Source organism: Schistocerca gregaria, chromosome 1 (assembly GCF_023897955.1).
Source record: "Schistocerca gregaria isolate iqSchGreg1 chromosome 1, iqSchGreg1.2, whole genome shotgun sequence".
NCBI classification, from domain to species: Eukaryota; Metazoa; Arthropoda; class Insecta; order Orthoptera; family Acrididae; genus Schistocerca; species Schistocerca gregaria.
In genome coordinates, this window is record NC_064920.1 from 747065633 (window position 1) to 747084956 (window position 19324).

A 19324-nucleotide genomic window follows, 5' to 3' on the forward strand; every position below is an offset into this window, starting at 1 on the left:
GGAGAGATGTACTGGCACAAGTAGAACTGTGAGCGCGGGTCGTGAGTGGTGCTTCGATAACTCAATTGGTAAGAATATTGCCCACTAAAAGCATCGTTCCGGCTTCGTGTCTCTTTATGGCACACAGTTTTAAGCTTCTAGGAAGTTTGGTATGTCTAATTAAAAACGTCATCTGCCATGCATGTTACAACTTTGCGAAAAACTGGATGATAGCGGATCTCTTTTGAAGGAACTCATGTCGTCATTTTTTTTATGCGTCGACTGACAAGTTCGCATTTAAATACAATAAATTCCCATTACACGACGGTATCATGTAACGTGGGTTCGCATATAACGCGGTGTAGAAATTGTATTGCAACCTGCATATAGCGTGCCTGCTGTCTCACTTACCCTTACAACCTTCAAGGAATGAAATCAATAACAGAAAGAGATTACGGTTGAGAATACTGTGTTTGTCTTACCATTATATCAAAGCTGTTGCTGGACACAAACGTGAAGACACTCTCACTGTTAACATAATGACACAGCCACAAAAGTTAGGCGTAAAAATGCTCGAATATGATCGAAATACGCTCAACTATAACACGCATCATGAATTACTAACTCAGAGTCTGGATTTCTGTGTACATGTTACGATGCCGCAGAAACGAAAAGCACATTCGGTGCGTGATGAAGAAAAAAATATTGAAAATCTGGAGAAATCTGAGAGAAAAGTGAGTTTATCACATGTGTATAGTGCACCTGAACCGTATTTTTGTCTACGCACATGTCATGTAATTACCGTGAATAACGAGCCCCTGATCTGGGTACATGATGATCACGCGCGATGGCGTCCCAGATGGCTTCCATATGATTTACATCAGGAGAATTTGGTAGCCGAGACATCAATACTAGTTCGCTATAACGCTCCTCAAACCAATGGAGCACTGTTCTAGCTCCGAGACAAGGGAAATTATGCCGCTGAAATATGATATCGTCATCGGGGAAGATATCAACCATGCAAGGATGCAGATGGTCGGTAGCTGTCAGTCTCTGTCTTCGATTACTACCACACGTCTCATGCAAGCGCAGGAGAATGTCTCTCATAGCGTAATACTGCTCCCACCAGCGTGCGTCCGTGGCGCGCTGCACGTTTTAAGCCGATATTCACTTTGATGATGGCATTTATGAGGAAGACCATCGACCTAGCGTAGCAGAAATGTGATATACCTGAAGAGCCGATACGTTTCTATCGAACTACGGTCGAATCTAGATGGTCCCGTGCCCACTGCAATCGACATTGACGATGTCGTTGGGTCAAAATATGAAAACGTAGGGATGGTCTGCTGCGGAGCCCCATGTTCAACAATGTACGACGAACGATTCGCACCGAAACAGTTGTGCGTGCACCAGTATTATGCTTTTTCAGTACAGATACCACAGATCACCATCTAATCTACTTTACAATGCAGACAAGCCTCTAATGCCGGCTGGAGTCGCCATGCGGTTCTAGGCGCTACAGTTTGGAACCGAGCGACCGCTACGGTCGCAGGTTCGAATCCTGCCTCGGGCATGGATGTGTGTGATGTCCATAGGTTAGTTAGGTTTAAGTAGTTCTAAGTTCTAGGCCACTGATTACCTCAGAAGTTACGTCGCATAGTGCTCAGAGCCATTTGAACCAAGCCAGGCCTCCAAACCCCACTTTTTGTGAAGAGTCGTGGACGTTCAACCATTTAGCGCCTAGTGGTAGTATCACTGCCCTATGGAGAGGAGCTACCACGCCCGTCTGTTGAAGGATAACATAAAAATTGCTACACGTGACATCAGTTTCAAAAGGAAAGAAGAACGTTCCAAGATAAAAGGGGTCGTGAATCCCCGTACTGCAGCAAACGACCACTGAAAGTTGCAAGCGGCGTACTGTAGGGAAAAGCCACCAGATACTACTGATTCGACATGTACATGCCATCTTCGATAGCGTGCTCGACTCCAGTCCGCCACCAGCACTAGAGGCTAAACCTTTAATAATGCGAGTCACTGTTGCTGGCGAAATTTCAGGCCGATGATGACGAGACAGAAGCCAAAAGTCAATAGATCATCTGAAGGGTGTTGCGTATTCAGTGGACCTGGCGTGGCAAAGCATTAGTCTGACCACTGCTAGGAACTGCTGGAACAAGGATTCCACTGAAGAAAACTCAACACATGAAAAATATAGTGACACATGTGTCAACAGCAGTGACGTCCAATCTGGATGTGATATTCTGCACAGCAATATTGATCATAAGGACTTGAAATACCGGGTAGTCGTCGAGATCGGGGACCCGATTTCAGAGGCCGTAGGCGACAAAAGCATTGTTGATGTTGTACGAAATGAAAATGGTAAAGTGCTCGAAGATGAGGAAGGGGAACAGGAAGAAGAAGAAGAAGAAGAAGAAGAAGAAAAATCATAGGAGATATTTCCTACACACGTGAAATGCTGTATAATACAAACACCTGATGAACATAAAACATGTTCAGAACACGATGGGAGAAATGTCCAGCCAAAAGAAAGTGTAACTAACTACTTTAAAGCATAGAGGAAATGAGTGTACAATAACATGGACACAGTGATGTAAATAATCTTATTTCGTAGCGTATCATGCATACCATAGTGTAGTACAAAAATTTTATTTAGAACCACTGTAGTGTTTTAGTTTGGTTGTGTTTTGAGTAAAGTGGTCTGACTGCTATATTTCGGCAGTTTTCTTAAAGTTTTGCTTTTAACTTTCTTAAATATACATACTGTCCAGTGTGTAATACACTATAACTTTCCTTTATGTGTTTTTGCATCCAGGTGAAATATGTTAGTTCTCATCTCACTCTCGATATACCACGGTTGCGGTATAACGCGAGAATACGGAATTTTCTCCGACAGCAGCATTATATCTGGCACCGGTCAGGTCTTTAACTCAATGACCGCAACGCCGTCTGGTAGCCCAACCATAATCTTCTTCCATTGCTCTCGCCTTGCCGCCGTAATATTGTGGAGAAACTCTCACTTTTAGGAATGTGCCCCGTTACTAGTTGAAATATCTATTTTGGGGAGACACGGTGTTTATTCAACGTTCATTCGGTAGGCTAAATTTCGTAAATCCTCTGACCATTATCGTGGAAATTACTGTTATTGTGTCAAGTCGGCTTTCGGCCGTGGTCGCGTGCGGACCGGCTCCGCGCGCCGGACAGCGCACCGTAGTTTGTTTACTTCCGCGTCGCGGTATTTCGTGTTGTGTAGCGTCCATTTCTATTGCACCTCATGGCGCACTGTTACCGCCGAGCGACAGTTAAAGTAACATTCCAAGCCGAACATGCTAGACCACGCGCTTTTGAAATTGAGCAATTCATTCGCGAAGAGCTACGTCTGGACCCTCAGGAAGTGATAGGTATTCATTTCTCTATCACTAGCAGCATCGTCTATATTAAGATGACGACGGAGGAAGCGTGTGCTAACGTAGTTCGACAACACGCACGCGGACTCAAGTTCAAACATTCTGACGGGCATATTGGAGAGGTGACGGTCGATCACGCTGGTTTCGGACTTCGAACGATCCGGGTTTTTGAGCTCCCTTTCGAAGTGCCGCAAGATGTGGTCGTCGAAGCTTTCCGACCCTATGGCAATGTTGTGGGGCACATCGCGGAGAAATGGCAGACATTCACGACATACAACGTGTTGAATGGTGTCCGCCAAATCAAAATCGAACTCTCCAAACATGTACCATCCTATCTGCTGATAGGTGGCGTGCGAGCCATCGTTATGTATGACGGCCAGCCGCGGACGTGTGCCGGTTGCGGACAGGAGGGCCATGTTCGGTCAGAATGTCTCCGCCGACGTTTGCTCCAGGTCCCGACCAGTGACTCAGCTCCCAAAGTGACGGCCGCTTTTTTACCAGATAGCTACGCCACAGCCGTACGCAGCCCCGATGCGTCACTTCAGGAAGCACCTCTTCTCCACTCGGCACGGTGCTGCCATGGCCTCACCGGCACCATCTCCTCTGACGGCTACGACACCACCAACTCTCCAGAGCTCGATGGACATCGACGCGAATGCGGTGCCTACCTCTGCCTTTCTTCAGACTGGCGCGACCTCGGACATCGAACATCCACATTCTGATTCAGAACAGCACCTCCGAAAGCAACGGTCGCCCAGAAAACGGAAGAAGAGGAGTCAAACGCCATCTGACGACACACTTCTTCATGTGGCATCACAGGCAGTGGAGCTGATACACGACAGTGATCTCCCTTCGAGCGTTCTGACGACAGGAGAGGCTGCTCCTGATGTCCCATCTGAAGAACGATCTCACACGAATATGACGGATTCCAAAGAGGGTGCCTCCCTGGACCCCACTACAGCAGCGACGCTACAACTCGCCCTCGAGGAGTGTGACAGTCGCTCACCGTCTGTTCCAGTCTCCTGGGCTGATGATATCGACGAAGGAGCAGTTCGAGATGGTGGTCCTCCCATCAGGCAGTGCCCCATGGAGGTGCCTGACCCACCTTCCAGCCAGTGATTACGACAACGGTGACTACGTCAGATGTTACACGCCAGCCAGACATCTCTGCCGGAACATCTGTGCCAATGGTGGGAGCACGCCCCCAACATTACCGCATAGCGACGATGAATCTGGCCACCATTCGGGCCCCCCATAAACTGGCAATGCTCCGTGAGACCATTTATGCTGCTGATGTCGACATTGCCCTCCTCCAAGAAGTGTTTGTCGCCGATTTCCATGCCCCCACTGGCTACGTGGCACACATCTCCCATGCTTCTGACAACGGTAGTGGAGTTGCCATCCTCCTCCGTTCTGGACTCCCTGCTGAAGATGTAGTGTACCTTGCTAATGCTAGGGGTATGGCTCTCACGCTGTTCGGCGTCCGTATCCTCAATGTATATGCGCCGTCCGGCTCCAGTCGACGTCGTGATCGACACACTTTCTTTGCTGACGAGGTAACGCCGCTGTTTGAGGGTCCCCTAGATGATATGGTCCTCGGTGGCGATTTCAACTCCACGCAAAGGCCTGAAGATCAATTACCGCATCATTCCCCTTGTGCGGCCCTCTCCGTCATCATCGACAGACTCCAGCTTGTTGACACATGGACAAAGGTGCATGGCACCCGTGCAGGTTTCACATATTATACGGCGCATTCATCTAGTCGTCTCGATCGTATATACCTCACACGTTCCCTTGCTGCCGACACTCGACATGCCGAAGTATGGCCTCTGGCTTTCTCTGACCATGACGCCAACATCTGCGATGTCGTCCTCGCCCGCCAACAAGTGTGGCACAGCCGCGGCTTGTGGAAATTCAACGTTTCCCACCTGACTGTCCCTGACTGCCGACGAATCGTTGAGGATGCGTGGGCCCTCTGTCATCGTCGTCGCCCAGCCTACGCATCCACCTTATCGTGGTGGGTATCATGCGCGAAACCAGCTCTGCGCAGGGCGCTGATAGGATATGGCAAAGACTTCAAAGCCTGGCAAGCGAGCACCATGGACTTTTATTATGCAGTCCTTCGTGACTGCACTTTGATGGCCTTCTCTCCTGATCGTCAGATGATAGTGCATCGTGCTAAAGCGCAGATCACTTCCCTCACGCGACGGCGCTTAGAAGGGACTCTTGTCAGATCCTGCACCCGTGACCATATGCCTCATGAAACGCCATCGATGTACCACCTTCTCAGGGAACGCCGACGTCGTCGTCGAACCCTCATCCACGATCTCACAGATGCGGAAGGACGACGACACACTACGCAATGCGACATTGGTCACGCTTTCTATTCTCATTTCCGTCAACTGTTCGCTGCCGTCCCTCATCCCCCGACCTTAATTGAGGAGGTGGCAGCAATGACTGTCAACACCATGCCAGAACTTCAGGAACAAGTGACCTCTGATGAAGTCCTAGATGCAATCAAGGTGGGGGCTGCCAACAAGTCCCCTGGACCTGACGGCCTCCCCCTCGACTTTTACAAGTATTTTAGCTACCTTTTGTTACCTGCTTGGACGTCCATCTGTCGTGAATTGATGTCACCCACAACGATGATCCCAGCCACCTTCCTTGATGGGGTCATCATCCTGGTCCCTAAGCCACATGGGCGATCACGGATCTGTGATTACCGGCCCATCACTCTACTCAACAGTGACATGAAAATTTTCACCCGTTTGTTGGCCTCACGCCTCAAGAAGGCAGCAAGATCCGTAACCTCCCTTGATCAGACTTCGTTGGGCGGTGACAACAACATCCATACGGCCCTTTGCCGTTATAGGGACATGATTGCGCTCGCGCGCTCGCGACATTTACCTGGCGCATTGGCATCGCTTGACTTCCGTCAAGCTTTCGACCGTGTCGACCATACTTTTCTGAAATCGGTCCTCCAACACATGGGTTTTCCGGTTCGTACAATCACCGTGGTAATGCGGCTCTTGAGCGGCGCAACTTCAAGAATACTCTGTAATGGTCGCCTCACCGCGCCTCTAGCGATCGAGCGCTCTGTCCGACAGGGATGCCCACTTTCCACGATACTGTATGCTTTGGCATTAGAGCCCCTCCTACAGGGGCTTCGCCAACGCCTGGTGGGCCTGACATTGCATGGGCACCGCTTCTGTTGTACAGCCTATGCTGACGATCTAGTCTTCTACCTCCGCAATGAAGACGATGTTCGCGCTGCTCTGACTTGGGTGACGACTTATGGGGAGGCATCGGGCAGTTCTCTTAACATTTCCAAATCGAAGGTTCTGCTCATTGGTGAGGGTCTACCAGAAAGATCTGTCGCTCCTCTAAGTGTGGCCACCAGCGTCCGCTGTTTGGGCATTGATTTTATGAATGACCTCCGTCGCTCAGCGGCAACCAACGGTCGACGTCTCCTACAAACGATCAGGGCTGGCCTTGTGGAACACCGGCTTCGATCCCTCGACATTATACAGCGCGCGCAATACGTGAATGTTTATCACGCCTCACGCATCCCCCATGTGGCACAAGTGTTCCCGGTTCCGATTACCCTCGCACGTCGTATGTTGATGGCGATGGGATCCTTTGTCTGTGCCGGGATGTTATTTAAAGTTCAATATTCCTCCCTTGCCCTCCCGCGGGAGCGTGGTGGAGTGGGCTTATTCCATGTGCCAGACAGAGTTACCGCACTTTTTGTTAGCTCCCAACTGAAAGTCTGGCGTCGCTGCCCGTCGAGCCTGACCGGACTGCTTTTGCGTGAATACGCACCAGTCTCCATGTCAGCCCCGGTCATGTTATCCGACATTCCACCCCCCTTTTATCACTTTCGGTACTTCTTCTTTGAAATCAGTTACATTCTGCACTCCTTACCCCTTCTCCGTATACTCCAGACAAAGACTGTATACGACACCTTACAAATGTGTCAAACCCCCAACCCCATTGAACACAAGTTTCCCCAGATCATATGGCGCCGTGTGTGGAAAGCAGTGCATGCTGGTTACCTCGACACCAGCGTTCAGTCCACCTGGTATATCACCGTCAATGGCAAACAGGTCAACCAGTCTCGTTTGCACCGCATCCGCCTTGCCGACACACCACTCTGTGTTCACTGTGGTGTAGAGGACACGGACGCTCATCGGTTCTCATGTGGTCCGTCTGCTGACGTCTGGAGGCTCGCGCAGCGTATCCTGGCTTTCCTCACCCGACAGCCGCCTGCTCAGATTATTTTCCTGACGCTTCTATTCCAGGATGTGATTCATTACCCCACAACAAAAACTAATGCCGTGAATTGGATACGCGGTCATACAGTCCGCTACCTTTTTGGGCCCGATGAGAAATCAGAACTAGGTTATTGGACGTACCTTAACGATCGACATTGTGCACTTGTTCGCAACCCCAGATACAAGCAGTTCTTTTCCAATTTTCTACGGAGCGCCTTTCATGACCCGCCTTCCAGCTGGAACGTCCAAGCCATGAGATGCTGATGCTTTTTTGCCGATATGATGTTCTGAACGTACTACACACGGAATCCCCACTAAAATTTCGAGAAGACACGTTTGGATGTTCCGCCAATCAGACGGCGCAAGCGACTCCTAGAATTCTGGTGCAACGACTGCCATAATACAAAAAAAAAATGAATAAATAAAAACATACATACAAAAAAAAAAACAAAGAAAAATAAAGAAAACAAAAATGCAATACAATAAACTAAAAAAAAAAGTTCCTGTTCACAACAAATTTCATTTTTTTTATCGCTACTCTCTATGTTTCTTCCCCCCTACTTTCTTCCTTTCCTACACCTTTGCAGTAATAGGTTAGTTGTTTTGGAATAGGTGTAGATAGGTGCCAACGCCTGAAGAGGTGCATTTAATTTTATTTTTTTGTTAGAATACAAGTGGCGGTGGCAAATAGACATTTTTTTGTAGTTTTTCCTTTCCTGTCCAGATAAGAAAAAAAAAAAAAACAAGCAAGAAGACGCGGGTTCGAGTCAGCACAAATTTAAAAAAAAAAAAAAAAAAACATAATCTTCTTCCATTGCTCTCGCCTTGCCGCCGTAATATTGTGGAGAAACTCTCACTTTTAGGAATGTGCCCCGTTACTAGTTGAAATATCTATTTTGGGGAGACACGGTGTTTATTCAACGTTCATTCGGTAGGCTAAATTTCGTAAATCCTCTGACCATTATCGTGGAAATTACTGTTATTGTACCTGGTATCCATGTGATGCAGCCTTAAGTGGAAACACTGGCAATATTTGATTAGCCAACAACGGATCCTGAGCGTTAGTTTATCGCCTATATTTCAATTGACAGTTTTCATTACTAATTCTATGCTCATCAAGATGTTACACTTGTGAGTATGGGGAACAGAAGGCGCTTTACTCAAATAAAGTCTCTATCATGGGTTGAAGGGCAAGGCCAGCACGAATAACAAGAGTGGTATTCGACGGCAGACGAGTGTAAACTTCTGCTAGTGGGGTGTAAGATTTTCAGGAATGGTGCAAATATAAAACATATAGAACGTTCTAGGAAGGCACTAGAAGAAAATAAAATGGTTAGAAAGATGATTAATAATATTAGTAGCATTGGCAGTAGTAGCTGTAGTACTGGACTGGAAAAGTGAAAGAATTTTTTCCTTAGGAGATTTACGAAAGTGACACAGTACCTTGACATGTTTAGCAAAACAGAAACATTGTCCGCTGTGCTCCTGAACGTGACTGTCTTTAAACCTGCAGCTAGAGGTGTGGCGAATAAAGTACGCCAAACCCGGATTAACTTTAATCTCTGAGAGTTTATGACCTTTTTTTCTCTTGAGTCAGGGGAAAAAGTTGTTTCTCCATTACTGCCTCGGCTACCGTGCTGTTACGTTTTTTCCACAGTTTATTATTTGTTTTGCGTCTGTGAGAAGTTTAAAAATGAATATAACGTTTGGCGTGCAAAACACAGCGAGCACCTCATCACATAAGTAAAACTACTTAGGTTTAGTTTTTCTACATTCATTAAAACAACTATTGTTTCACGTTGGCTTTGTATGAGAGTGGTCTATAAGGTAGAGGAGACGTTTTTCTTGTTCAGATCGCATAGAAACGTCACAACTGGCAAGCTTTATGAGCTGTCCAACATGAATTCCGATGTTGAAATACAATATTCAGATGGGGATGATATCAGTTCTGATGAAGAATATGAAGCACTGACTATAGCGAAGATGGTTGATAAGGTGAACAGGAATACGGCCTTGATGGGGATCGTAGTGAAGGTAACTCTGAGCTTGCAAATGAGATTTATTTCACATGAAAATGTAGGATAGAGGAAAGGAAATCCGCAGTAAAAGCAAAGTAAAACAAAACGTATCTGTTTATAGTAATAAGATAAGCAGTATGAATCCTAACAAAAGAAACCATTTAATTTAAGTAATGAAACCAAATATTTTTGCTAGTGAAGTTAGCACACCTTTATATATTATGGATACCTATACATAATGTTTCTAGAATCAAGACACCTGCCGCAAAAATTGTCAATTTCACAACTATAAATAAAAGTGAAACACTATACTAAAACGTAACAGGACTTCATTGAAGTGATGATTATGAGACAGTGTGGTGTGGAGTACACAGGACGCTGCACACCTATTCACATAAGAACAATGCATGGACACGCACAAGGTTTAATAAGTGTGCGACCTTGCTCTGTGAGGATTAGGCAGTAGAAACGGGTCGAAGCTGACCCTGACGTTGATTGGCAATCAACGTGCTGCCTTTATGCCAGGGCTACACTGGCCTACTTCTTTGTGTCAACAGTTCGCGTTTATGACGAGTCTGACGCTGGAGATGCTAGGGTTGCTTCCTGCTCGTCGACTCGTCCGCTTCTACTGAATCGTGCAGGAGTGTGAGATTAGTTGTGAGTTTGTATGGAAACTGGAAGCACGATCTCACTGTTGTAAAGTGACACTGACAGGGTGGAAATGATGAACTCTTAGGATCGGATAGACTCTAATGAAGCTGCTTTTTTTGAGACATTTGTGGGTCTAAGACGAAAATTAGGTGACGTAGCGTATAAATCTGCAGAAGTTTTCTGTAAGAGGAAAAGGAATATCTGGTAAAAGTTCGGTGCTACAGTCCATGCTTAAGACAAAATACATACGAAGTTCGTCCAGTGCAAACAAAATTATCATATTATTGTTCATTCCACATCCATTATGAGAAAACGTGTATACCCCATAGGACGAAAACAGGGTGCAGAATAAAATCGCCGTTACGTCACTACGACCAAAAATCACGATATTTGCGTATTCTTCTGGTCATGTCAACTTGCGTTTATGGGTTAGTAGCAACTTGTGTACCGTATCCTACATTTCTGTAACTTTTTAGAAGAATACTATAAATTAATTTTAATAATTAACTACCATCTTGAAAATACACTCCAGACACTCTCTCTCTCTCTCTCTCAACACACACAAGCGCGCACACACACACACACACACACACACACACACACACACACACACACACACACATCTGGTCATCAACAGTCCAATGTCAGATTGACAAGCCCAGGCGAGGTGTAAAGCTTTGTGTCGCGCAGTCATCAAGGGTACACGAGTCAGCCTTCGGCTGCAAAAGCCCATATCGATGATGTTTCATTGAATTGTTATGACATTGACACTTGTTGATGGCCCAAAGCTGAATTTCGCAGAAATTTTCCCAAGGGTTGATATTCTGTCACATTGAACGATTGTGTTCAATCGTCGTTGGTCCCGTTCTTCCGGGATCTTTCCCCGCACGCCGCAATGTCGGAGATTTCATGATTTACCGGATTACTGACATTCACGGAACACTCATGAAATGATCTTACGGGGAAATCTCCCCTTCATCGCTACCTCGGAGATTCTGTGTCCCATGGCTCGTTCGCCGACTATAACTCACTTAAATCTTGATAACCTGCCAGTGTAGCAGCGATAACCCATACACACACACCAACACAGACACACACACAGACATACACACACACACACACACACACACACACGCACACACACACACACACACACACACACACTCAGAGTTTGAACTGACGTCATAGTCGGCTCAGGTGTGATGGGACACAGAATCTCCGAGACAGCAGCGATGAAGTGGGGATTTTTCCTTACGACAATTTCACGAGCGTACTGTGAATATCCCCCCCCCCCCTTTCATCATGAACCAAGGACTTGGCCGTTGGTGGAGGCGTGCGTGCCTCAGCGATACAGATGGCCGTAACGTAGGTGCTATCACAAAGCAGGGGTATCTGTTGACAATCCAGACAAACATGTGGTTCCTGAAGAGGGGCAGCAGCCTTTTCAGTAGTTTCAGGGGCAACCATCTGGGTGATTGGCTGGAAACAGCAAGGGGAAACTACAGCCGTAATTTTTCCCGAGGGCAGGCAGCTTTACTGTGTGGTTAAATGATGATGGCATCCTCTTGGGTAAAATATTCCGGTGGAAAAATAGCCCTCCATTCGGATCTCTGGGCGGGGACTACTAAGGACGACGTTGTTATCAGGAGAAAGAAAACTAGCATTCTATCCATTTCAGCATGGAATGTCATATCCCTGAACCGAGCTGGTAGGTTAGAAAATTTAAAAAGGGAAATGGATAGGTTACATTTCGATATAGTTGGAATGAGTGAAGTTCGGTGGTAGGAGGAACAAGACTTCGGATCAGGTGAATACAGGATTATAAATACAAAATCGAATAGGGGAAATGCAGAAGTAGGTTTAATAATGAATATGAAAATTGGAGTGCGGGTAAGCTACTACAATCAGCATAGTGAACGCATTAATGTGGCCAAGATAGACAAGAAACCCATGCCTACTGCAGTAGTACATGTTTATATGCCAATAAAGCTCTGCAGATGACGAAGAAATTGATGAAATGTATGATGAGAGGAAAGAAATTATTCAAATATTGAAGGAGGACGAAAATTTAATTGGCGTGGGTGACTGGAATTCGATAGTAGGTAAAGAAAGAGAAGGAAACGTAGTAGGTGAATATGGATTGGGGGGAAGAAATGAAAGCGGAAGGTGCCTGGTAGAAATTTGCACAGAACGTAACTTAATCATAGCTAACATTTGGTTGAAGAGTCATGACACAGGCTCGTATGCGTGGAAGATGCCTAGAGATAGTGGAAGATTTCAGATAGATTGTATAATGGTTAGACAGAGATTTAGGAACCAGGTTCTCAATTGTAAGACATATCCAGGGCAGATGTGGATTATAACCCCAATTTATTCGTTATGAACTGTAGATTAAAACCGAAGAAACTGCCAAAAAAATGAGAATTTAATGAGAAGGGATGTGGATAATCTGAAAGAATCAGAGGTTGTAGAGAATATCAGACAGAGTGTTAGAGAACGATTGACACAAACGGAGGCTAGAAATACAGTAGAATAAGGATGGGTAGCTCTGAGAGATGAAATAGTGTAGGCAGAAGTGGATCAAGTGGGTATAAAGACGAAGGCTAATAGGAATTCTTGGGTAACAGAAGAAATATTGAATTCAATTAGTGATAGGATAAAATATGAAAATTGCAGCAAATGAAGCAAGCAAAAAGGAATACAAACGTCTCAAAAATGAGATCGACAGGAAGTGCAAAATGGCTAAGCAGGGATGGCTAGAGGACAAATGTAAGGATGTAGAGGCATATATCATTAGGGGTAGGATCGATAGAGCCTACAAGAAAATTAAAGAAACCTTTGGAGAAAAGAGAACCACCTCTATGAATATCAAGAGCTCAGATGGAAAACCAGTTCTAAGCAAAGAAGAGAAAGCATAAATGTGGGAGTATATAGAGGCTCTATAGAAGGGCGATGTACCTGATTACAAAATTATGTATATGGAAGAGGATGTAGATGAAGATGGAGTGGGAGAGCACTGAAAGATCTAAGTCGAAACAATGCCCTTGGAGTAGAAAACATTCCATTAGATCTACTGTTAGCCTTAGGAGAGCCAACCATGAGAAAACTTTATCATCTGGTGAGCAAGATATGTGAGACAGGAGAAATACCCTCAGACTTCAAGAAGAATATAATAATTCCAATCACAAAAAAAGCAGTTGTTGACAGGTGTGAAAATTACCGAACTATCAGTTTAATAAATCGCGGCTGCAAAATACTGACACGAATTCTGTACAGACGAATGGAAAAACTGGTAGAAGCCGACCTTGGAGAAGATCAGTTAGGTTTCCGTAGAAATGTTGGAATACGCGAGGCAAATGTGACCCTAAAACTTATCTTAGGAATATAGATAAGGAATGGAAAACCTACTTTTCTAGCATTTGTAGACTTACAGAAAGCTTTTGTCAATGTTTACTGGAATACTCTTTTTCAAATTCTGAATGTGACAGGCGTCATTTACCGGGAGTGAAAGGCTATTTACAATTTGTACAGAAACGAGATGGCAGTTGTAAGAGTCGAGGGGCATGAAAGGGAAGCAGTGGTCAGGAAGGAAGTGATGTTATTCCATCTGTATATTGAACAATCAATGAAGCAAACAAAAGAAAAATTTGGAGTAGGAATTAAAATTCATGGAGAAGAAATAAGAACTTTTAAGTTTGCCGATGACATTGTAATTCTGTCAGAGACAGCAAAGGACCTGGAAGAACAGCTGAATGGAATGGACAATGTCGTGAAAGGAGGATGTAAAATAAACATCAACAAAAGTAAAACGAGGATAATGGAATGTGGCTGCATTAAATCAGGCGATGCTGATGGGATGAGATGAGGAAAAGAGTCACTTAAAGTAGTAGTTTTCCATTTGGTGAACAAAATAACTAATGGTGGTCGAAGTACAGAGGATATGAAATGTAGACTGGCAATGGCAAAGTGTTTCTGAAGATGAAAACCTTTTGTTAAGATCGAGTATAGATTTCAGTGTCACGAAGTCTTTTCTGAAAGTATTTGTAAGGAGTGTACCCATGTACCGATGTGAAACATGGACGGCAAATAGTTTAGACAAGAAGAGAATAGAAGCTTTCGAAATGTGGTGCTACAGAAAAATGCGGAAAAGAAGATGGTTAGACCACATAACTAACGAGGAGATACTGAATAGAACTCAGGAGAAGAGGGACTTACGGCACATATTGTCTAGAAGAAGAAATCGTTTGGTACGACACGTTCTGAGACGTCAAGGGATCACCAGTTTAGTATGGGAGGGAACGCGGTAAAACATCAAATCTCCGACATCGCTGCGGCCTATAGCACAACCTGCAACAGAACCAACGACGACAAGAGAATCGTTCAAAGTGACAGAATACCAACCCTTACGCAAATTTCTGCAGTTTTCAGTGCTGGGCCATCAACAAATGTCGGTGTGAGAACTATTCAACGAAACATTATCGATATGGGCTTTCGGAGCCAAAGGCAGACTCGTGAACCCTTGTGGAATTTACGACACAAAGCCTCGCCTGGGCCCGTCAACACCGACATTGGATTGCTGATGACTGGAAACATGCTGCCTGGTTGGAGAAGTCTCGTTTCAAATTGTATCTTGCAGATGGACGTGTAAGGGTACAGAGACAACCTCATGATCCATGGGCCTTGTATGTCAGCAGGGAAATGTTCAATCTGGTGGAGGCTCTGAAATAGTGTGGGGAACGTGCAGTTGGAGTGATACTGGACCCTCGATACGTCTAGATACGACTCTGCCTGGTGACACGTACTAAGTATCCCGTCTGATCACCTATATCCCCATTCATCTCTTTTGTGCATTGTCGGCCTTTGTGGCCTAGCGGTTCCAGGTGCTTCAGTCCAAAACACTGAGACTGCTACGGTCGCAGGTTCGAATCGTGCCTTGGCCATGGATGTTTGTGCTGTCCTTAGGTTGGTTAGGTTAAGTAGTTCTAAGTTCTTGGGGCTGATGACCTCAGAAGTTAAGTCCCATAGTGCTCAGAGCCATTTGAATAATTTCTTTTTGTGCATTTCGATGAACTTGAGCAATTCCAGCAGAATAATGCCCCCTCCTCCCCTCGCACGTCGAGAATTGCTACAGGGTGGCTCCAGAAAACACTCTTCTAAATTTAAACACTTCCGCTGGCCACCAAACTCCCCAGGCATGAACATTTTTGAACATATCTGGGATGCCTTGAAAACTGCTGTTCAAAAGAGATCGCGACCCCATCGTACTCTAACGGATTGATGAAGAGCCTGCAAGATTCAGGGTGTCAATTCCCTTCAGCGCTACTTCAGACATTATTCGAATCCATGTCACATCGTGTTGTAGCAATTCTGCGTGCTTGTGACATTAGACAGGTGTACCATCTTCTTTGGCTCTTCAGTGAATATACACTCCAGGAAATTGAAATAAGAACACAGTGAATTCATTGTCCCAGGAAGGGGAAACTTTATTGACACATTCCTGGGGTCAGATACATCACATGATCACACTGACAGAACCACAGGCACATAGACACGGGCAACAGAGCATGCACAATGTCGGCACTAGTACAGTGTATATCCACCTTTCGCAGCAATGCAGGCTGCTATTCTCCCATGGAGACGATCGTAGAGATGCTGGATGTAGTCTTGTGGAACGGCTTGCCATGCCATTTCCACCTGGCGCCTCAGTTGGACCAGCGTTCGTGCTGGACGTGCAGACCGCGTGAGACGACGCTTCATCCAGTCCCAAACATGCTCAATGGGGGACAGATCCGGAGATCTTGCTGGCCAGGGTAGTTGACTTACACCTTCTAGAGCACGTTGGGTGGCACGGGATACATGCGGACGTGCATTGTCCTGTTGAAACAGCAAGTTCCCTTGCCGCTCTAGGAATGGTAGAACGATGGGTTCGATGACGGTTTGGACGTACCGTGCAGTATTCAGTGTCCCCTCGACGATCACCAGAGGTGTACGGCCGGTGTAGGAGATCGCTCCCCACACCATGATGCCGGGTGTTGGCCCTGTGTGCCTCGGTCGTATGCAATACTGATTGTGGCGCACACCTGCACGGCGCCAAACACGCATACGACCATCACTGGCACCAAGGCAGAAGCGACTCTCATCGCTGAAGACGACACGTCTCCATTTGTCCCTCCATTCACGCCTGTCGCGACACCGCTGGAGGCGGGCTGCACGATGTTGGGGCGTGAGCGGAAGACGGCCTAACGGTGTGCGGGACCGTAGCCCAGCTTCATGGAGACGGTTGCGAATGGTCCTCGCCGATACCCCAGGAGCAACAGTGTCCCTAATTTGCGGGGAAGTGGCCGTGCGGTCCCCTACGGCACTGCGTAGGATCCTACGGTCTTGGCGTGCATCCGTGCGTCGCTGCCGTCCGGTTCCAGGTCGACGGGCACGTGCACTTTCCGCCGACCACTGGCGACAACATCGATGTACTGTGGAGACCTCACGCCCCACGTGTTGAGCAATTCGGCGGTACGTCCACCCGGCCTCCCGCATGCCCACTATACGCCCTCGCTCAAAGTCCGTCAACTGCACATACGGTTCACGTCCACGCTGTCGCGGCATGCTACCAGTGTTAAAGACTGCGATGGAGCTCCGTATGCCACGACAAACTGGCTGACACTGACGGCGGCGGTGCACAAATGCTGCGCAGCTAGCGCCATTCGACGGCCAACACCGTGGTTCCTGGTGTGTCCGCTGTGCCGTGCGTGTGATCATTGCTTGTAGAGCCCTCTCGCAGTCTCCGGAGCAAGTATGGTGGGTCTGACACACCGGTGTCAATGTGTTCTTTTTTCCATTTCCAGGAGTGTATATTATTGGTGTCGGAGGACGTTGCACGGAACAACATTACACCTGTATTTTCTTCATTTGCAGATTATAATCAGTTTTGGTTAGTATCTCCAAGATGTGACAAGAGTAGTTCATTTTCACCTGAGCAGCAGGTCAGATTTTGGAGTGTGGACATGTAGATGCAAAACAAGTAGTCTTTAGTAACAAACGTAGACAACTATGTGTTGCATTTTGACTATGCAGAAAGCATCTGGTAGTAAATTATGTGAGGTACTAAAGGGAAGACTGTCAGACACAGACTAAAAACAACACACTGAACTGGGTGCATATTAAGGTATCAATTGTCACAATATCTGTACCTATACCCCTACGTACTTACATATACATACAAGGTGTTATAAATTATGCCAAAGCAATCATTAATGGTGAAAAAAAGGAATGATTTACTGAAATGTTCAATACAGCACTGAATGAAGTGTATCTTCAAGTTCTATATACATATGTTCAATGTGGTTCCCTTTCGTAACAAGACGAGTGTCCCATTTGTAATCAGTTCCTTGCCAAATTATACGAATTAGGTTTTGATATATGGTGGCAATTACTATTCCGTTTCCTCACGTCGTCGACATTTCCTGGAAGCAAGGAACAAGTACTGTCTTTAACGTAACTCTGTGCAAAGAAACCATCGTGGTTAAATCAGGTGACCATGGTGGCCAGAATGTTGTTCCACCACGTACGATGTGCACAGGAGATGGACGATATTTTTTCGATGATAATGTGGTGGTGCCCCATCTTGCTGGGAAATAAATTCAGTGCCCATATACTGTTGTAATTGAGGCATTAGATAATTCTCAAGCTTGTTCATACACATCAGCCAGCTACAGTTGACTTGGCAAGAAATAAAGGACCATGAATCTCGTTACGGCTTATAGCACAAAGAAATTACCTTTCATGAGTCCCGTACATGTTCGATTATGTGACGTGGAGCTGCTCACCCGTGTTGGAACATATGCTGATTCACTTGACTGCAAGTATGGAAGGTGGCTTCATCATTGTATATAATTTTACTAAGGAAATCATCTTCTGTCTGCTTTCTATTCAACAGTTATAACAAAACTTCGATCTTTCTTGTACGTTATTTTCTCTTAGTTGTACGTCATTTTGCTACAGTTCCAGTTTGGAGGGTCTGAATGACAGGCATTCCCATAAAACCTTCCACACTGTTACATTAGACATACTCAGTTCTAGTGTGGCACCTTTCATAGATTTACCCGGACTACGAATATAAGACTGCCAAACTTGTTGATTTGCTGTGTCAGAGACTGCTGATTGACCCCAACCCAGTGTTCTAAGTGATACACAGCCAGTTATGATGAAAACTTTTGTACCAATTAATAAAAGTTTGTCAATGATGTGGCGGTTTGTGATATTTAATCCTGAATTGCTTCTCAACAGTCTAGCAGATTTGGATTCATAAAACCATGAACAGCACTGCACAAGCTCTACACCATTATACCTGTATACCTCCATGATGACTGCTGAAATAACTCATTCGTTCATGGCACCTAGGCCGGCCGCGGTGGTCTCGCGGTCCTAGGCGCGCAGTCTGGAACGTGAGACTGCTACGATCGCAGGTTCGAATCCTGCCTTGGGCATGGACGTGTGTGATGTCCTTAGGTTAGTTAGGTTTAAGTAGTTCTAAGTTCTAGTGGACTGATGACCACAGCAGTTGAGTCCCATAGTGCTCAGAGCCATTTGAACCGTTTTTTTTTTTTTTTATTCATAGCACCTAGTGGGAACGTCTGAACTAACAGTGTTGGGCAGGGAGAAACCTTGAAGATGTACTGCATTCATGACCTAATGTTTTCTGCGTAGACATAACTGCACCACCAAGCAAGCTACACTTGTTATTGTAGACTGCCCATGTTGCGTCCGTGCATACACACTTCAACACCTGACGTGCTGGCCAGGGCAATGTAAGCAGTAGTGACTTGTTCTTGCCCTATGTACTTGGAAGGAGGATCTAACCCACAAAATTACAACTTGTAGTAGCTACAATTATTAGTGTAAACATGACGTAAATACTGATGCAATGTTGTTCAGTACACCGTCTGCAATCACCAATAGAAATATCTGCACATATACACTGGAC